A 20,663-nucleotide genomic window follows, 5' to 3' on the forward strand; every position below is an offset into this window, starting at 1 on the left:
GCCACTGCACTCCAGTCTGGGCGACAGAGTGAGACTCCAAATCAAAAACAAACAAACAAACAAACAAAACTGGTTCTTTGAAGGGATAAACAAGATTGATGGTCCCCTAACTAGACTGACAAAGAAAAAGAGAGAAAAAGCCCAAATAAACACAGTCAGAAATACAAAACATGAAGTAACAACTGAACCTTAAGAAATACAAAAGGTTATCAGAGACTACTATGTAAACTTGTATGAAAACAAATTTGAAAACCTAAAGGAAATGGAGGACTTTCTGACATCACATAACTTCACCAGGTTGAAACAAGAAGAAATCAAATCCTAAATAGACCAAAAAAAAAAAAAAAATCCAGGAAATTGACTATGTCATAAGAAAACTACCTACAAAACAAAACAAAAAGCCCTGGACCAGATGGCTTTCCAGCAGAATTCTACAAAACATACAAGGAGGAACCAATACCAATCCTATTGAAAATATTCCAGGCAATTGAGAAAGATGGAACTCTCCCCAAATCATTTTATGAAGCTAACATCACATTGATAACCAAGTCAGGAAAAGATCCTACAAAGAAAGAGAACTACAGGCCAATATCCTTGATGAACATAGATACCAAAATTCTCAACAAGATCCTAGCAAACTGGAATCAACCACATATCTCAAAAATCATCCACCATGACCAAGTAGGCTTCATCCCCAGGATACAAGATTGGTTCAACATTCATAAGGCCATAAATGTAATTAAATACATCAACAAACAAAAACAAAAATCACATGATTATATCATTAGATACAGAAAGTTTTTGATAAAATCCAGCTCCCCTTCTTGATAAAAACCCTCAAACATCTAGGCACAATTGGAATATACCTCAAAATAGTAAGAGCCATCTACGAGAAACCCACAGCCAGCATACTGCTAAACAGACAGAAATTAGAACCATTTTCCCTGAAAACTAGAACAAGACAAGGATGCCCACTCTCACCCCTCCAGTTCAACATAGATTTGGAAGTCCTAGCTAGAGCAATCAGACAAGAGAAGGCAATCAGGGGTATCCAAATAGGAAAAGAGGAAATCAAGTTATCCCTCTTTGCAGACAACATGATTCTATACCTCGAAAACCCAAGAGAATCTATCAAAAACCTCCTTGCACTGATAAAGAACTTTGGCAAAGTCTCAGGGTATAAAATAAATATGCAAAAGACAATTGCATTTCTATACACCAATAATAAACAAGCAGAAACCCAAATAAAAAGCACAATCCCATTCACAATAGCCACCAAAAGAAAAAAAAAGAAAAAGAAATACCTTGGCATCTTTCTAACTAAAGATGTGGAAGACCTTTACAATGAAAACTAGAAAACACTTCTCAAAGAAATCAAAGATGACACAAACAAGTGTCATGCTCATGGATTGGAAGAATCAACATTGTTAAGATGTCCATCCTAGGGCAATCTACAGACATAATGCAATTACCAGCAGCATTCTTCTCAGACCTAAAAACAACAAGACAGGAATTCATATGGAAACATAAATGACCATGAATAGCCAAAACAGTCCTCAGCAAAAAAATACAAAACAAAAACAAAGTAGGAGGTGTTACACTCCCAGACTTTATACTTTATCATGAAGCTACAATAATCAAAACAGCCTGGTATTGGTACAAGAATAGGAATATAGACCAATGGAACAGAATTGAGATTCCAGAAGCAAAACCTCAATTTCTTGACCAACTCATATTCGACAAAGCCTCCACCACCTACCACTGGGGAGAGAAGAACCTATTCAGTAACTGGTGCTAGAAAAACTGGCTGACCACATGCAGAAGACTAAAACAAGACCCTGCCTATCCCCATACACAAAAATCAACTCTAAATAGATAAGAGCCTAAATGGAAAACCTCAAACTATAAGAACCTTAGAAAATGCAGTAGATAACCTTATGGAAATCGAAACTTGCAACCAGTTCCTGATCAAAATCCCAAGTGCCCATGCCATTACAGATAAGATAGACAAGTGGGACCTCATCAAATTGCCAAGCGTCTGCAAAGTCAAAGAAACCATCAAGAGAGCAAGGAGACAGCCCACAGACTGGGGAAAAATATTTGCCAACTGCATGTCTGACAAGGCCTAACATCTGGGATCTACAAGGAACTCAAAACATGCTGAAAAGAAAAAAACAAACTGCCCCATTACAAAGAGGGCAAAAGATATGAATAGATACTTCTCAAAAGAAGATGTATGAGCAGCCAACAGACACAAGAAAAAATGCTCAGACTCACTAGTCATCAAAGAAATGCAAATTAAAACTACACTGAGATACCACCTAACTCCAGTCAGGATGGCCATCATCAATAACTCAAAAAATAACAGATGCTGGAGAGGATGTGGAGAAAAGGGAACACTTCTACACTCTTGGTGGGAGTGTGAACTAGTTCAGCCTCTCCTACAGTGTGGCGATTTCTAAAAGTTCTAAAAATCCATCTTCCATATGACCCCGCAATCCCCCTACTGGGAATATGCCTGGAAGAACTCAAATCACTCTATAAAAAGGATACCTGCACACGTATGTTTATCACAGCATTGTTCACAATAGCAAGAACGTGGAACCAGCTGTGCTGCCCATCAAAAGAGGACTGGATAAAAAAAAAAAAAAAAGTGGTTCATATACACAATGGAATATTATGCAGCCATAAAGAAGAACGAAATCATGAACTTCACAGCAACCTGGATGGCATTAGAATCTATAATATGGAGTGATCTTTCACAGAAACAAAGAACTGCATATCACATGTTCTCACTCACAAGCGGACCCTGAACAACTATTGTAATACTATAAGGAAAGGATTGACAGTAGCGGGAATCTGTGTGGGGGTGGGGAGGTGGGATTGGCAGTAGTCGGAATCTGCCTGGAAAATGGGGGGGTACACCTCATCAACAAGGGTACCTGCATAATGAATATTTGTATACCTAACCCTGAAATGTACCCCACGTATTTAAAATAAAAAATTTATAAGGTAAAAAAATTATCTTTCAATGTGAAGTTTTTCCTCTACTCCACAGTCTTTCTTGCAATTTTTATTTTTTATTATTGGTATATGGGTTCAAGTCAGGATTAGTTACACAAGCAGGCTTCATGCAGGCAAAGTTTGGACTGCCCATTGGCCCTCACTTCCCTGATTTAGGACCACGTACCTTTGGTGATGCTACGTGCGCCTTCCTTCTATCCTCCCCTGGCAGTGTTCACTGACTGCAGATCCTCGCCTTGTACTAATGTAACTATGAGTGAGAACATTCGCTATTCAGTTATTTGTTTTGGTAAAAGATCACTAAGTATGATGGTCTCCAACTCCATGCAGTTTGTTGTGAATTCCATCATTTTGTTTTTCTTTATGGCTCTGTAATCTCTATCATGTATATGTACCACATTTTCTTTATCCAGTCCACTTTTGTTGGGCAGTGGGGTTGGTTTCATGAAAAACAAAACCAAACATATTTTTTTAAGAGCGAAAAGAAAATATCAAGTAGTGAGAATTAAAATAGGGTGACAAAGTTGAGAGTGGAGTGACAAGGTGACTCCAAGTGTGTAAGCTCAAATTTGAATGACAAGAAGGAGCCAGTCTTGCAGAAATTAGGACAACCAGCAAAATGCAAATTAGAGCACAACAAGATATCACACACCCACCAAATTGGCAAGAGTTAAAAAATTTGGTGATATTGAAGATTAGCAAGGATATGGAGCAATAGTAATTTTCCATCTCTGCTGACGAGAGTACAAATTGGTACATACCTAGAATATATATATATAGATGTAGAAAATACATACCTAGAAAAGATGAACATACTTATATCCTAGAAACTACAAGTCCACACCAAGTTGTATAGCCTAGAAGAACTCTTGCACATGTATATGAGGAGATATGCTTCAGAAAGTTTAGTTTGTTGTACTAGCAAAAAGCTGGAAAACCTCAAATGTCCATCAACAGTAGGACAGATAATGGATTTTGGTGTTTTGATGTAATAAAATGCTATATGGCAGTGAAAACAGTGAAATTATAGCATCACTCAACATGATGAACCTCAGGAATATAAAGCAGAGTGAAAAAAGTAGTAGAAGTAGTGTGATTCCATAAACATGCAACCCAAACAGTGTATTGTTTAGAGATACAAACAAATGCTGTAAAATTATAAAGAAAAGCAAGAGACTCTCAACACAAAGTTTAGGCTAGTATTTATCTCAGGCAGGGTAGGAGAAGGGCTGAGATCAGGAAGGAGCTTACAGGGTTCATAGAAATATTTGCAGGTCCATGAATGTAAGGTATGTTGTTGTTCTTTAAACATTATGCACATTTTATGAATATTGTATTAGTTTATTAATTAATACATTAATAACCAATAGTAATTCAAGCCGGGCTCGGTGGCTCAGCCTGTAATCCTGTGGCTTTGGAAGGCTGAGGTGAGTGGATTGCCTGAGCCCGCAGGTTCGAGACCCACCTGAGCAACTTGGCGAGACCTCATCTCTACAATAAATCAAAAAATGAGCCGGGCATGGTAGCGCGTGCCTGTAGTTCCAGCTACTTGGAAGGCTGAGGCGGAAGGATCGCCGGAGCCCAGCAGGTCCAGGCTGACTCCATTGTGGGCGACGGAGTGAGACTCCAACTCAAAAAAAAAAAAAAAAGTGATTCAACATTATTTTTAACAGAAAACAAAACAAATACTGTACATGGAGAACATTTCAGGCAAAGGCAACCTCAAGTACAAGGGCCTTCAAGTGGGACAAACAAGGTGCTTTCCAGGATAGGAAAGAGGTACATGTGGCTGGAGTATGACGCGCAGGGTAGAGAAAAATGAGGACAGAGAAGCTAGAACATGTAGGGTGACTGATGGTGTGGAAGCACGAGGGTCGATGGGTCATCCACGTAGATGTAGGGTGTGGATAAATCTACCAAGTGGTCTGCACCGCAGCCATGCTAGTCGACCATGTGGACCTTCTTCATCACCCTCCAAAGATCCAACTTTACTTCCTAGTCTTCAGTTTCCATGGGAAGATCAGAGTTGGGATAGGTGAGTAAGCCTGGTTAGCACCATGCATAGATTTCAGGAGGCAGCATCGTGCCAGGGGATGGGCACACTGGCCCCAGATGGGCTGGAGACCAGGTATTCTCTCCTCACAGGGCTTCAAATCTGCAATGAGCTTCCTAAACTCAAAAATGGTGTGTTGAAATCCCTTTTATGGAAATGGTGACAGAGATGAGTCTCATGCCTGTATTTGATACAGGGCTAAATCATAATGGCACACACGAGTATGGAAACCTAGAAGAGGAGAAAAGCATGAGAAGTAAGGTTCAGGAACTTTTAAAATTCAAAAGGGCCACTTGAGGGGTCATAGGTCCTGGAAATGATGCGCCTGTCTAGATTAAGTAAGCCTGTGACAGTCAGGGTGGGTGTCTTAGTCCCTTTAAGCTTTATAGCAAAATACCATAGACTTGCGTGGCTTATAAATAAAAAAATAAAAAAACCCACTTATTTCTCACAGTTCTAGAGGCTAGAAATTTCAAGATCAAGGCACTGGCTGATTCTGTGTCTGGTGAGGCCTCATTTCCTGGTTTGTAAATAGTGCCTTCTAGCTGTGTCCTCACATGGTAAAAAAGGAGCAAGGTGGCTCTTTTATAAGGGCACTAATCGCATAATCACCACCCAATAACCCCACTTCCTAATAACATCACCTTGGGGGTTAAAATTTTAACATATTGATTTTAGGGGTATACAAAATTCAGACGATAGCAGAGAATGTCAGATATAACCTCACACTTCTCCAAGAAAGGAACTGGATCTCAAAGAAGTTAAATAATTTGCCGAAGATCATTCACTGGTTGAAGTGGCAGGGACAGAATTTGAACCAAGGCCCATTGGCCTCCAAACTTGTGTTCTTTTTACCATTCTTTTGAATATTTTAGTCTTCTGAGCTGGTCAAGAGGAAGGAACCAGAGTTTTTTCTTTTAAGGAAGAGAATATCTAGTATTCTCTTCCTTAAAAAAAATCGGCATGACGTCTCTCTTTTTTGTCTCTCTGCATCTTTTGTTTCTCTCTCTTTCTCTCTCACACAAACACCCACGCCTTCCTTTCATTTCAGCCTGGCACTGGTATTAAAACTTTTTATGTCTTTTTTCCCCCAGAAAGATGTTTCTGTTCTATTTTCAGCTCCACAGAGATCTTATTGAAGTTGCTTTTCCTGCCACTCTGTTGATTTTGTAAATTGCACTCCCTGGTCCACATTTACCCTCCTGTGGCTTATAATTGCAACATTCCAGTGATTGAATTAGCTCATTTGCAGGGTGTCTTCTGGCTCTAAAATCTGTAATTCAGTATTCATAAGAACGCGGACTAAGGACACAGGCAAAGCCTGTTGGCTTTCCAACTAAATTTGGAAACATAATAAGGCAAGACTGTGTCACCAGTGCCCTCTTTTGGGCAGATCGGAGACCTAAAGCAGCACACACAGCACCTTGAAATTACAAAATCAAAACAACACTCAGATAATAATGATTAATATTTAATTGAGGGCTCACTAAGTGTCGGATGCTGATCTACAAACCTCACACATATTACCTGATTTAACCCAGCTCCCCTTGTGGTAGGTGGTGCTGTTACTACCACTTTAGAACTGAGGAAACTGAGGAACCAGAGACTGAAGTGAGGTGTGAATTGTCTAAGTAATACCGTGAACAGGTCACAGGTCACAGGTCACAGGTTACAGGTCACAGAGCGGGACTGAACTCAAGCAGCGTGATCTGGAGCTACATTCAGAGCCAAAAACTAAACTGCCTCATCAGAGGAAAATACCTTTAAGTGATTTTAAAAATACAAAACAAGTGAGAGATCATCTAGCTAAGCATATTTCACCAAATGGCTAACCACTGATAGGCCATTCTGCATGATGATTATAAGATTGTGAGTACGGGCTGGCAGGGGAAGGGGGAAGGTGACATGATCAAAGAAGTTTGCAAAACACGGAGTCAGAATATGTACTGTGATAGTTGTCCATGTCTTCATTACTCTTTTAAAAATATTTAATTTTCAAAGATTGTATATGTTCCAAGTGTACAACCTGATGATTTGATATACTTTGTATAATGAGCACCACAGGCAATTAATAAACACTTTCATCACTACCATGCTGTACCTTAGGTCTTCAGAACTTACTCATCTATGAGCTAAAAATTTGTACCTTTGTATCAACATTTCCCATTTCCTCCACCCCACAGATCTTAGCAGTCACTGTTTCACACTCTATTTCTATACAACTATTTTAGCCAAATAAAAGTGAGGTCCTACTTGTAAAATACTTGTATTTCTGTGTCTGGCTTATTTTACTTGGCATAATGTCCTCCTAATTCATCTATGTTGTCACAAATGACAGGATTTTCTTTTTTGTGGCTAAAAAATATTTCGTTGTGTCCCTGTATATATAAATATATAGACATAGGTTCCTTGGTTAGCTTTTTATCAAGGTCTTTGACCCATTTTAACAATAATTTTTAATTGAACTAGAAATTGACCTTTCATATGACCTAGCAATCCCCCTATCGGGAATATACCTGGAGAATCTCAAATCATTCTACAAAAAAGATACCTGCACACACATGTTTGTTGCAGCTCCATTCACAGTACCAAAAACATGGAACCAACCACACTGCCCATCGAAGCTGGGCTGGATTAAAAAAAAAAATGTGGCAAATATATACAATGTAATATTATGCAGCCATAAATAAGGACAAACATATGAACTTCACAGTTGCTGGCGGCCAGCCCCTGCAGGATTTGAGGATCCCTGGAAAGATGTGGCGGCGTCGGCGATTATTCTGGAGAAATAAAAAGAAAGAAAGAGAAGGGAGGAGAAAGAAAGAGACTGAACTCTGTCTAGTGCAGAAGTCGCTTATTGAAAAGTACAGAGGGTTTTTATCTCCAAATTTTGCACATTCAGACTCAGATGTTTCCCATGTGAACAGACAACCAGGTGCATGAGGGCATCCCCTACCCACCAGATATTTCTTCAAGCATAGTAAAGAACAAACCCAACTTGTCTTTCCAGTTCTTATGCTAGACTAATGTCCCTTAGAAGTATTATTACAGCTTATAAATATTATACCATTCTATCAATTGTAATCTATATTTTATTCTATCCTATTTAGTTTACTTATGAATAACTTTCCTATTGATAAACAGTTTATCTATTCCTATACTTTATCCTAACACACACAATGGAACTTGAAACAAAATGACTAAAACCAGTTTTGCATAATGTGGCCCAGTCCAAAGGTCATGCTGGGCTCTCAGCACTAGGGCTCTTTGATGTGGTCCTGGCTTGAACCAGGACCTGTCTGGAAGTCTAAACCGCAGTCAAAGGGAAATGGGAACAATGAGTTTCTAATGTTAACTTGTGTTCATCCCAGTCTCAGAGTTTTCATGTTTGAGCAAACAGGAGGCTTTATTGCCAAGAAAAGGGAAAGGTAATGGGGTCAACAGCTCCCGAACACACTCTAGTGGTCTCGAGGTCAACGGCCCTCCCTGATCCCTAACGCTCAGTGGGCCTCTGTGGCCGGCTCCCAACACACAGTCACCCGTATGGATGATTTAGAGTCTATCATACTCAGTGATCTATCACAGAAACAAAGAAGAGAGTACCATATGCTCTCACTCATCAGCGGACCTTGAACAACTATCATAATACTATAAGAAAGGGATTGGCAGTAGTGAGAAACTGCCAGGAGAGAGTGTGGGGTTGGCAGTTGAGGGAAACTGCCAGAGGAGGGAGGGGCACACCTCATTGACAAGGGTACCTGCATAATGAACATTTGTATATCTAACCCTGAATTGTACCCTACATCTTTAAAATAAAAAATAAAGTGAATTGAATAGTACAATGAACAAAATAATAATTTTTAATCGACAAAATTGTATATATTTATTTCTTTTGTGACTGAATAATATTTGTGTGTGAATGTGTGTGAGTGTGTGTGTGTGTGTGTGTGTGTGTGTGTATGTGTGTCATCATTAACCTCTATCCACTAGGTGCTAGCAGCCTTCCCTCTCCATGTCATGACAATCAGAAATGTCTCCAGACATTGCCAAATGTCCTCTGATTGAAAACATGGCTTTAGACTGCATGTAGAACTCTTTAAGTCATGGAGCAACTCAATGGAAATGCCAGGAAACTCACTTCTGGACTAATTTGCTTTTCTTCTTCTTGTGGTTGAGGAAAAGGGAGCCAAGAAAGGTGAGGTGACTTGCTTCTATCAGTCACATAACTTGAGTGATGCATGTAAGAGCCATGGTGCAAAACAAGTCCTTGCCTTTTGGCCTTCGACCCTGCCTAACTTCTTTTGTGTGACACTGACAATGTAGGCAGGGGTAGGATCTGGAGATGGTCCTTAGCTCTGTGGCGCTCTAGCTTTGTCACTGGTGCTCTTCACAGATATTCCCTTCCTTCCTTCCTTCCTTCCTTCCTTCCTTCCTTCCTTCCTTCCTTCCTTCCTTCCTTCCTTCTCCTTCTTCCCCTCTCTTCCCTTCCCCTACTCCTCTCTCTCTGTCTTCCTTTAATACAGTTCACTCAGAACACTTAAATACTCAATGAAGGAAAGCCCAGTTGATGGCTAACCCTGTGGTCAAGATTCTACTCTAATGGATTTTTGTTTTGCAACCCAAAGCAAGGGAGAGGCTAAGTTCAGAAAGAATTCCTTTTCCTTACAGATTTTCCAACAATGCTGGTATTTGGGGCCAAAGTTGGCATCTCACATCTCCTGCAGAGCTTTTGAAATGAGGTCAGATTTCCATCTACTGAGGCTGATTTGAATGTGTACCATATGTTCTTTGTTTCTGTGATGAATCACTGAGTATTAACTTCAAGTTGCTGCAAAGTCCATAATTTTGTTTTTCTTTATGGCTGCATAATATTCCATTATGTATATGTACCACATTTTAAAAATCCAGTTCAGTTTCAATGGGCAGCATGGTTGGTTCCATATTTTGCAATTGTAAATAGTGCTGCAATAAGCTTGCATGTGCGGGTATCTTTTTTGCAGAGTGATTTAAGTTTCTCCAAGTATGTTCCCAGAATGAGGATTACTGGGTCATATAGAAAGTCAATTTCTAGTTCTTTTAGGAATTGCCACGCTGTTTTCCATTGAGGTTGAACTAGTATGCATTACCACCAACAGTGCAGAAGTCCTCCCTTTCTCTATATCCTTGCCAGCATCTGTTGTTATTTGTTTTATTAATTATGGTCCATTCTTACTGGAGTTACGTGGTATCTCAATGTAGTTTTGATTTGCATTTCTCTGATAATTAGTGAGGATGAACGTTTTTTCATATGCCTGTTGGCTGTTCATGTGTCTTCTTTTGAGAACTGTCTATTCATATCTTTTGTCCATTTTTAAATAGGAATGTTTGTTTTTTTCCTTTCAGCACATTTGAGTTCCTTGTAGACCCTGGATGTTATGTCTTTGTCAGATGTACAGTTGGCAAATATTTTTACCATTCTATAGGCTGTCTCCCAACTCTCTTGATAGTTTCTTTTGCTTTGCAGAAGCTTTTCAGTTTGATGAGATCCCACTTGTCTATCTTATCTCTAATGGCATGGGCTTTTGGGGTTTTCATCAGGAATTGGTTGCCTATTCCAATTTCTGTAAGGTTGTCTCCTGTGTTTTCTAAGATTCTTAAAATTTGAGGTTTTACATTTAGAGCTTTGATACATTTGGAGTTGATTTTGTGTATGGTGATAGGTAAGGGTTCTGTTTCATTCTTCTGCAAGTGGCCAGCCAGATTTCCCTGCACCATTTACTGAATAGGTTCTCCTTTCCCCAGGGTTGTTGGTGGAGGCTTTGTTGAAGATGAGTTTGTTGAAAAATGGAGGTTTTGCTTCTGGAATCTCTATCCTGTTCCATTGGTCTATATGCCTGTTCTTGTACCAATAACAGGTTGTTTTGATTATTGTAGCCTTATAATAGAGTTTAAAGTCTGGAAGGGTGATACCTCCTGCTTTGCTTCTTTTGCTAAGGATTGTTTTGGATATTTGTGGTCATTTATGTTTTCATATGAATTTTTGTATTGTCATTTCCAGTATGAGAAGAATGGTGTTGGTAATATAATGGGTATAGCATTGAATCTGTAGATTGGTAGGATGGATATCTTAACAATAATGATTCTTCCATGAGCATGGAATATGTTTCCATTTGTTTGCATCATCTTTGACTTCTTTGAGCAGTGTTTTGTAGTTTTCATTGTAAAGGTTTTTCACTTCTCTAGTTAGGAAGATGCTGATATCTTTCATTTTTTTAATGGCTATTGTGAATGAGATTGTGATTTTTATTTGGTTCTCTGCCTGTTTGTTGCTGGTGTATAAGAATGTGACTGTCAGCTGGGTGTGGTGGCTCAAGCCTGCAATCCCAGCACTTTGGGAGGCCCAGGTGAGGGGACTCCCTAAGCCCACGGACCTGAGAACAGCCTGGGAAACTTGGCAAGACCTAATCTCTACAATAAAACAATTCACTGGGTGTGGTAGCACACATCTGTAGTTCCGGCCACTTGGAAGGCTGAGGTGGAAGGATCGCCTGAGCCCAGTAGGTTGATGCTGGGGTGGCCATGAGTGTGCCACTGCACTCCAGCCTGGGTGACAGGGTGGGACTCCAACTAAAAACAAAAACAAACAAAACAAAAACACCAGAGCCCTTTATCAGTGAAAGGAGGATTTTGACAGATTCTCTAGGATTTTCGAAGTATAGGATCATATCATCACCAAAGAGGGATAAGCTGAATTCTTCTTTTTCTGTTTGAATACCCCTTATTTCCTTCTCTTGTCTGTTTCAACACTATGTTGAACAGGAAGAGTGAAAGTGGGCAGTCTTTTCTTATTCTGGTTTTCAGAGGAAATGCTTCCGATTTTTGTTCATTTAGCAATATGTTGACTTAGATAGCTCTTACTATTTTGAGGTATGTTCCTTCTATGACTAGGTGTTCAAGGGTTTTTATCAAGAAGGGATGCTGAATTTTTTCAAATGCTTTTTCTGCATCTAATGTTATAATCATGTGATTCTTGATTTTGCATCAGTTGATGTATTTAATTACATTTATGGTCTTGCAGATGTTGAAACAGTCCTGCATCCTGGAGATGAAGTCTTCTTGGTCATGGTGGATGATTTTTGATATGAGTTGTTGGATCCGATTAGCTAGAATAGCTAGTGTTGTTAATTTTTCATCTATTTTCATCAGGGATATTGGCCTGTAGTTCTCTTTCATTGTTGGATCTTTACCTGGTTTGGGTATAAGTGTGATATTAGCGTCATAAAATGATTTGGGTAGAGTTCCATCTTTCTCGACTGCCTGGAATACTTTCAATAGGATTGGTATCAGCTCCTGCTTGTATGTTTTGAAGAGTTCCACTGGAAATATGTTAGGCCCATAGGTAGTTTTCTTATGACAGAGTCAATATCCTGGATTGTTATTGGCCTACTTAGGATCTCAGTTTTTTCTTGTTTCAACCTTGGGAGTTTGTGTGATGTCAGAATCCTCCATTTCATTTAGGTTATCAAGTTTGTTTCTATACAGGTATGCATAGTAATCTCTGATAATCATTAGTATTTCTTCACTGTCAGTTGTGACTTGATCTTTTGCATTTCTGATTGTTTTTATTTGGGCTTTTTTTTTTTTTTTTGGTCATTCTGGCTAGAGGTTCATCACTCTTGTTTATCCTTTCAAAGAATCATTGATTTTTTTTCTAAGGTATTTTTGTCTTCTATATCCTGTATTTGAGCTTTTACTTTGGTGATCTGGATTCTTCTGCTTAAGTTAGAGTTTTGGTGTCTTGCCTTTCCAGCTCCCTTAGGTGATTTTATTAGGCTGCTGACTTATGATCTTTCTATTTTCTTGACGTGCTTTCGTAGAGATATAAATTTCCCTCTTAATACTGTTTCCATGGCATCCCAAAGGGTTTTGGTAAGATGTTTCTTTGTTTTCAGGAGTCTTTAAATTTCTACATTGACCCAGGAATTGTTCAGCATCATGTTGTTAGTGTCCTTGTATTTGTGGGTTTTGTGGTAATTTTGTTGGTGGTGATATTTATTTTTATTCCACTGTAGTCTGAGCAGGTGTACTGCAGTATTTCAATCTTGTGAAATTTGTTTACACTTGATTTGTGGCCAAGGGCATGGTTGATCTTGGAGCACATTCCATGCAGTGATGAGTAGAATATATATTCTGTGGTTGTTGGGTGGAGTGTTTTGTAGGTATCTACTAAGTCCATTTGGTCAAGTGTCAAGTTGAGGTTCCAGATCTCTTTGTTGATTTTTTGCTTTGATGATCTATCTAGGGTTGTTAGTAGGGTATTTAAGTCTCCGGCTATGATAGCGTTAGAGTCAACTTTTTTTTTTTTTTTTTTTAGTTTACTTAGTAGCTGCTTTATAAAAGCTGGTGCTCCTGTGTTGGGTGCATATATGCTTAGGATGGATATTTCTTGTTGATGGATCAAACCTTTTATCATTATGTAGTGTCACTCCCTATCTTTTCTAACTTTTGATAGCTTAAAGGTTGTTTTGTCTGATATTAAGATTGTGACTCTTGCCTTCTTTTGTGATCCATTCACCTTAAAATTTGTTTTCTATCCCCTAACTTTCAGTCTGTGGGTGTCCTTTGTGGTGAGATGAGTTTCCTGGAGGCAGCAAATTATTGGGTGGTGGTTTCTTTATCCAGTTTTCCATTCTAAGTCTTTTCCATGGTGGTGTTAGTCCATTCACATTCAGGCCAATTACTGAAATGTGAGAGTTTGTCCCTGTTATAATGCTCTTATAAGGCTATTTGTTTTCAATTAGCTTTTGTGTTCACACATGTATGTGTTTTCATGTTTGTGGGTATGTTGTATGTTCTGCTGTTTCTGTGTTTCTGATCCTGTGAATTATATGGTCTTTCTTTTGTTTCTTTTTTCTTCTCTGCACAGCACCTTTTTAAGCATCTCCTGTAGAGTTGGCCTTGAAGCAGCATATTCTCTCAGGGATTGGATGTCTGGGAAGGATTTTACTCCATCATCGATAAAGCTTAGCTTCACTGGGTGCTAAGAAATTCTTGGGTGAAATTCTCTATCTCTGAGAAAATTTAAGATTGGGGTCCAATTCCTTCTGTCCTGTAGTGTTTCTGTAGATAAGTCTGCAGCAATTCTGATTGATCTTCCCCAATAGGTAGTCTGCCCTTTTCAAACCTTGTTGCCTTTAGGATTTTTTCTTTAATGCCAACTTTGTATAGGTGAATTACTATGTATCTAGTGGTTGGTCTTCTCATAAGATGTCTTGCAGGGGTTCTCTAAATCTCTTGTGCTTGTATAGTCAACTCTCTGGCCAAATGAGGGAAAGTATTTTGAATTTCCACATGGAATGTTTGTTCCAGGGTGGTTTCTGCTTCTGATTCTATTTCAGGTATTCCAGTCAGATCATAGGTTTGGTTTCTTGATAAAATCATACAACTCTTGGAGAGTTTCTTCTTAAGGTTTTTTTTTTTTTTTGAGAGAAAGCAGGATTTATTGAGAGGACAGAAAAGCTCCCACAGTGGGAGGGGACCTGAGGGACTTGACCAGGTATTTTTTCTATATTTTTAATAGATAAGGTTAATTCCATATCTTGGTCTCCCAGCTTTGAGATTCTTTCTTCTGCTTGGTCAATTCTGCTTCTCATACTTGTCAGTTTATTTATTTCTTGGATGAAGTTCTTTATTTGTTATTGCTAAGTACTCTTTCTTGAGTTTGTCCAGCTCTGTTGCAATTTCATTTAGTTTTAGCTCTTGCATTTCTTGATATTTATTCATTCTATCCAACAATTCTCTGATCTCCATAAGTACCTTCTAAGTACTGTCATTCTTGGAGATAGACATTGTTTGTGCCCCAGTAGCTGTTCTTTCCGGCACTGGCCCTTTGCTGGGGCTCTGTGCTAGAAAGAACAGCTACTTTCTAGTAGCTGCTTGCTGGTTACTAGCAGTTCCTCATTGGTTTTTCTTCATCTGCAGCAGTTCTCTTATCATTCTTTAATTCTGTTGCTCAGTGGAAAATGGAGAAACAGTCACTTCTGCTATTTGCTCTACCTTTTTATCCTTCCTTGGGCCAGGGCTCTGGATTTGTTCAGCTATAAGGTAGGGTTGGGGTGGGGTATTGTGCTGTCTCTTTATAATTTTGAGTACTTACTAGGAGATGAGGGGGGTTTCAAGGATTTGGAGCCTAATGGCAGGTCATAAAGTTTGCTCTCTGGTATATGGGCCAGCTGGGACTCACTCTCTATTTCTGCACAATATGACCTTGCAGTGGGTATGCTTTCATAGCCCCTGAGTCCAAGACAGGGTATAAGAGGGAAAAGAGAATGAAGGAGAGAAAAAAGGAAAAGGAGGAGAAAGGAAAGAAGAAAGAAAAAAGAAAAAGAAAGAAAAAACAAAGAGAAATAGAAGAAGAACAAAGAGAAAACCAACCAATCAACAAAGCAACCAAAAGAGATAACAAATGAGCAAACCAAAACCCCCACCAGCATCCTTCTCAGTCAGTTCTGTTATCTGTGTCTATCACCCACTACCTGGTTCAGGGTGGAGGGTAGATCATTTGGGGTTCTACATCTGCCATTACTCACCAGGCCTTGTGCACTGGGGGCAAAGTTCTATGAGGTCACAAAGAGCAGCTACAATGCAATGCAGAGATCAGTGCCTCATCTCAAGATGCAGTTCTGCTGTTCTGTAGAGGCCACTCCGGAGCACTTCTCTGACTAGGCATTAGAGAGTCTGCTCAGTTTCTCTGCTGGCTGCTGTTCCTGCCATTATTGTGATGTGGTCAACAGCTCCTTTCCCAGCAGTTGCCAGTCTCCATATCTGAGGATCTCGTGGCAAGGCTCTAGATCCCTGTCCAGGCTTGAGGTGGGCTCTCCCCACTGCTTTTTTGGATGTCTGCCTCTGGCTTCCTCCCTATGTTCCTTCCACAGCCCTTGCTGCCAGTGTTCAGCTTGTTCCAGCAGATCTTCCTGGGAAAAGCTACCAAATTGTCTGCCACAAGGTTTCCTGCTCCAATTGCATGCATCTGTGTTTGATCCAGTGTGGGGATGAGGCATCTGTCTCTCCAGTAACTTGTACTTGGAGTATCCTCTCTGGGCATATGATGGTCAATTGCAGAGGGGTTCAGAGATCTCCCCTTGGTCTCAGGATGCAGGCTGCTCAGAATTGGGTGAGATAAAGCAGGTCTCTGCCCAGTTCCAGGACAGAGAAAATGGTCCATGTTTTTTCCTCTGGTGGGACTCGGCTCCAGATTTCCTCCCTGCACTTTCTCCATGGTCCCTGCTGCCAGTACCTGGCCTGTTGCTACAGGTAGTGCCGTGGGCCAGGTGTCAGGTGTTGAGAGGCAGCTGATCTCTTTTGCCTTTTCCCAAAAGATGCCCCAGGGATGGTGGATCCTTCTGCATACTGCAGGTGCCACATTCTGAGCAGTGGTAAATTGCAGCCATTTCTGCAGGGAGCCCCGAGTGCTTGATCCCATATCTCCCCTCAGTTGGACATTCACTCACCCACTTGCAAACACAAAAGGATGCAGATTAATTTTTTTGTGCACTCACCTATGCAGAGATTCTCACATTCTGACTGGATCTGATGCCACCTTGCTCCTATCTCCATTTATTTTTTTTTTAATTTTGGAAGAGAAGTGTTGAAGAATAAAGTTATCTGGGGGAAATACTTTTCCTCATACCTCAGGTTCCCATACCAAGCAAGGAATCATGACTTCCTGACAGAAAAAAATGGGAGAATATTTCTGGTCCCTTTCTCTCCACCTGGGGTATGACAGTCAAAATATTTAATGAGCAGTAAAGCACAGTTACCAACCAATTAGAACAGATGCCACCTGGAATGGGTTTTGGAGCCTCTGCCATGCCAGGCGCTGTCCTTGGAATGTCTGACATGTCCAGGAGGAGGGGTTGGAGGCTAGATAGGATGCTGTTCTTCAGCTGCATGGAAGTATTCCAGTATTGTCACCCTTGGGAAAGTCATTCTCATGTAGGGGTTGACATAGAAGAAGGAGTGGCTTGACATGGTGACTTTGGGGGAATGAACTTGGTGACTGTGGCTGAGCCCCCACAGGCCTTGTATCTGATCAACCTACCTTCTTTCCTCTCCTCCATACCATAAGTTACTGGACAGGCTCTACCATAAGGTAAAGGCTGATAGAAGCCCGTGACTCAGAGGATCTGATTAATTTAAGGCTGAAGGTTCAGTAAACCTGCTCAGCAACCTGCTCCAATCTAGTTTTCACCAGTAATGTCTGCCTGATTCCTGTGACTCTCAATTATTTACACATTCACCGTGGAAGACAGTACTGTAGTCTCTGCCCAGTTCCAGGACAACCCATTTGCACCACTAAAATCCCAATACTATTTTTAGAGAGTCTCCAGCTCCAAGTAAGGAAGGGGATCTTTATTTCTAAATAACTAATTCTCAGTTTTAGGCAAAAGTATCCCTAGTAGAAACAATTGCTTGAGTTTCCACAACCCAATGGCTATATCCTTTAATATCATCTCATCCCTTCTAGTTAATTTCCAACACCCCAAGCAATTCTCAGATTGACACATTGGTTTCCTAGTGTTTTTGCTCGGCAGAGGGAAACAAAATGGTGAAGTGTGGACAGAAGTCTTATTCACTTACTTTACATTAAAATATCTAAAAACTGTTTTCATCCAAGGCACTGGACCCTTTTATTCGAATAAGCTACAGACTTTAAAGAAATCAGTTATGGAGCATGTATATATACCAACAAGGAACACAGTCAAAGGAAGACAAGGAGCAAAGCACCTTCGTATGCCCACATCTTTCTCTTCCACTTTTTAGCTAAGTGTCATTGTATAGGTTATTTAGACTCTTTGTGCCTCAGTTGTCCCAACAGTGAAATGTAAATAAGAATAAAATTCAATCTTATGGGATTACTATGAAAACAAATGAAGCAATGAAATAAATAAAAGATATAATGAATAAAGTGTGCATATAAAATGCCATGTAAAATTTAAAAATCAGATACAAATGTATTACTGTTATTACCCTTTAAATATTACCAAAAAATTGCTGACAGCAACAAAGAGATGATGAAACACTGTTGATGAAGATGGTGACGCTTATCCTCAGAGTGCTGGGCCCATTGGGCTCCTTCTTTTTTTTTCTAGGGTGCTACCCTGGTTGGAAGATCAACAAATTATCCATACAAGAGATTAATAAAGAGAAAAATAAAGAGGAAGGAAGAAAGGGAGGGAGGGAGTGAGGAAGGATACAAAGGAAGAAGGGAGGGAGGGTAGGAGAGAAGAGAGTGAAACAGGAGGAAGAAAGGAGAAAATAAAAGACATCTGCACTTCAGGAAAGTGGAGACCCTTCCAATGGCTTGGAACTTCCATACTACCTGCATGAAAAGTGATTCAGAAAACATATCCATTAATTTCAAGATTAGTCTAGTGGTCTACAGATTCAGTTGCTGTCCCCGGGCAGGAGCTGTGGCAATTCTGTCATCTCCTTCTGCCTTCACACCATTTGGCCACGACCCCACTCTCTCCTCAGATTTCTGCTCAGCAGAGAAACTCATGCTTCTCTTCTCAGAAAATGGATGTTTGTCAACTCTGCTAGTCAGTTTATGTGTTATCATGTAGGTGTTTCTGTGAAGGTATTTTGTAGACATGATTAACATCCAACATCAGTTGACTTTAAGGAGATTACCTTGCATAGTCTGGGTGGACCTGATCCAGTCAGTGAAAGGCTTTAAAAGTAAACTTGGGATTTCCTTGCCTGTGGTCTGCAACTTCAGCTCGGTTCTAGTCTGCCTTTCTTAATGGCCTGCCCTACAGATTTTGGATTTTTCTAACCAATCCTACAATCTTTGTCCTGATTTTATTACTTATTTTTACCTTAATCATGGATTCATTCATTCAGTACTATGTATTGAGTAGCAGGTATGTGCCAGAGTATGCTAAAACAGATTAAATGCTCATGCTTTCAGTTCAGAGGCTACTCGGGGCAGTTTTCAGAAGGGAACAAATAAAATAATTATAATGTGTTAAATGCTATAATAAAAATTTAATTATGTTGAGTTGGAGGCATGTAGGAAGAATTCCTGAGACATTGGGTGGGAGTGTCAGGGAGCTGCTCTAAGGAGCTGAGCTGAGTTCAGAAGTTGAAGTGCAGTCTAACATTTGAATATGGGAAGTACTGGGAAGGAACAGAGAACAGTCTCTTCCAAGGCTGGAGTTTAATACCTTCTAAAAATGGAGAGAATATCAGTGTGGGTAGAACACAGCAATCCAGTGGGATTTGCAGAATTTCGGGTTGGTGCACACATCAAGATGCTGGGAGAGTTGTGCCCAGACAGGGGGCATGGAAGCACTCCATGCCTTCTCCCCATGCCCTGCCTTATGCATCTCTTCCTGAGTTTTATCCTTTATGATAAACTGGCAAATATAAGTGCATTCCTGAGTTCTGTGAACCATTCTAGAAAAGTATTAAAACTGAAAGAGAGAGTTGTGGGAACCTCCAACTTTGTTGCCAAATTGGACAGAATGTGAGTAACCTGGGCACCAATACTTGTGGCTGACATCTGAAGTAAGGGTAGTATTTTGGGACTGAGTCTTTAAACCGCTGGTAGTTAGTATCAGAATCAGATTGACTTGTAGGACAACCAGTTGGTGTCCTGAGAATAGGGGAATTGGTTGTTGGTGAAGATAGATCCCATATATTTGGTGTCAGAAGTGTTGTGAGTAAAAATAGTCCAGAGATATTCCAGATATCTTCAAAAACCTTATGGTATAATAGGTGAGACAGATTAATATACACAGTATACACAAGGTATAAAAATAGTAAAGCAGAGAGAGTGATTCTGAGAAAAGCTGGAGAACAACTAAACTAAACTTCACAGATAAGGGCTGAGAAGGATGAACAATTTTCCAGGCTGGTAATGAGCAAATACTTCCCCTCATGGTTTCTTCCTAATTTTGATAGGACAGTCCTTCTTGTTTTCTGCTTTGGAATTCCCATAAGAAATACAACAGAAGCATCTCTGCAACTTTATGATTACTTATCAATTTTAACAGCTAGAAACTGAAAAGGAGTGCAAATGCATGCTCATTTCTACTCAAAAAAGATCATGTGTTTTTCCCTCACCAGACCAGATAGGAGGCAAGCTGGATAAGAGGCCTGCATAGATCAACACTGCCTGGGTTGGGCAAGGAGAGAGTGGTTGAGAGCCCTACCTCTCTCTGCAGTGGGCTTCCCCATCCTCACTTCCTTCCTCCTTCACACTTCACCCACTTCCCTGGGTGGGTGCTGTGAACCCGAGCAGCAAGTGTAGCCTGGCCTTTCTTATCAGAAGCCACAGATGCGTAAGTCCCAAACCCAATCTGAAGAGCAAAGAGAGCTATGTAAATCAACCTGTGTGCATGCACTTTCACACCTGCACACACAACCTCTATCATTCAGCATATTTGCTACGCCAGTGGCTGTGAATGAGGCTCAGACTCCTGGACAATTCCCTTTATTATTTGGCAGGATTCAAAGTTTAAAAAAACAGCCATCTGCTCCAGTTGCTTTAAGGAGAACAGAGATTTGAGAGGATATCAAGAGTTTCCAGAGTAGCAAGAAA

The sequence above is a fragment of the Carlito syrichta genome, unplaced genomic scaffold (assembly GCF_000164805.1).
Source record: "Carlito syrichta isolate Samal-C Ts95f unplaced genomic scaffold, Tarsius_syrichta-2.0.1 Scaffold153723, whole genome shotgun sequence".
Classification (NCBI taxonomy): domain Eukaryota; kingdom Metazoa; phylum Chordata; class Mammalia; order Primates; family Tarsiidae; genus Carlito; species Carlito syrichta.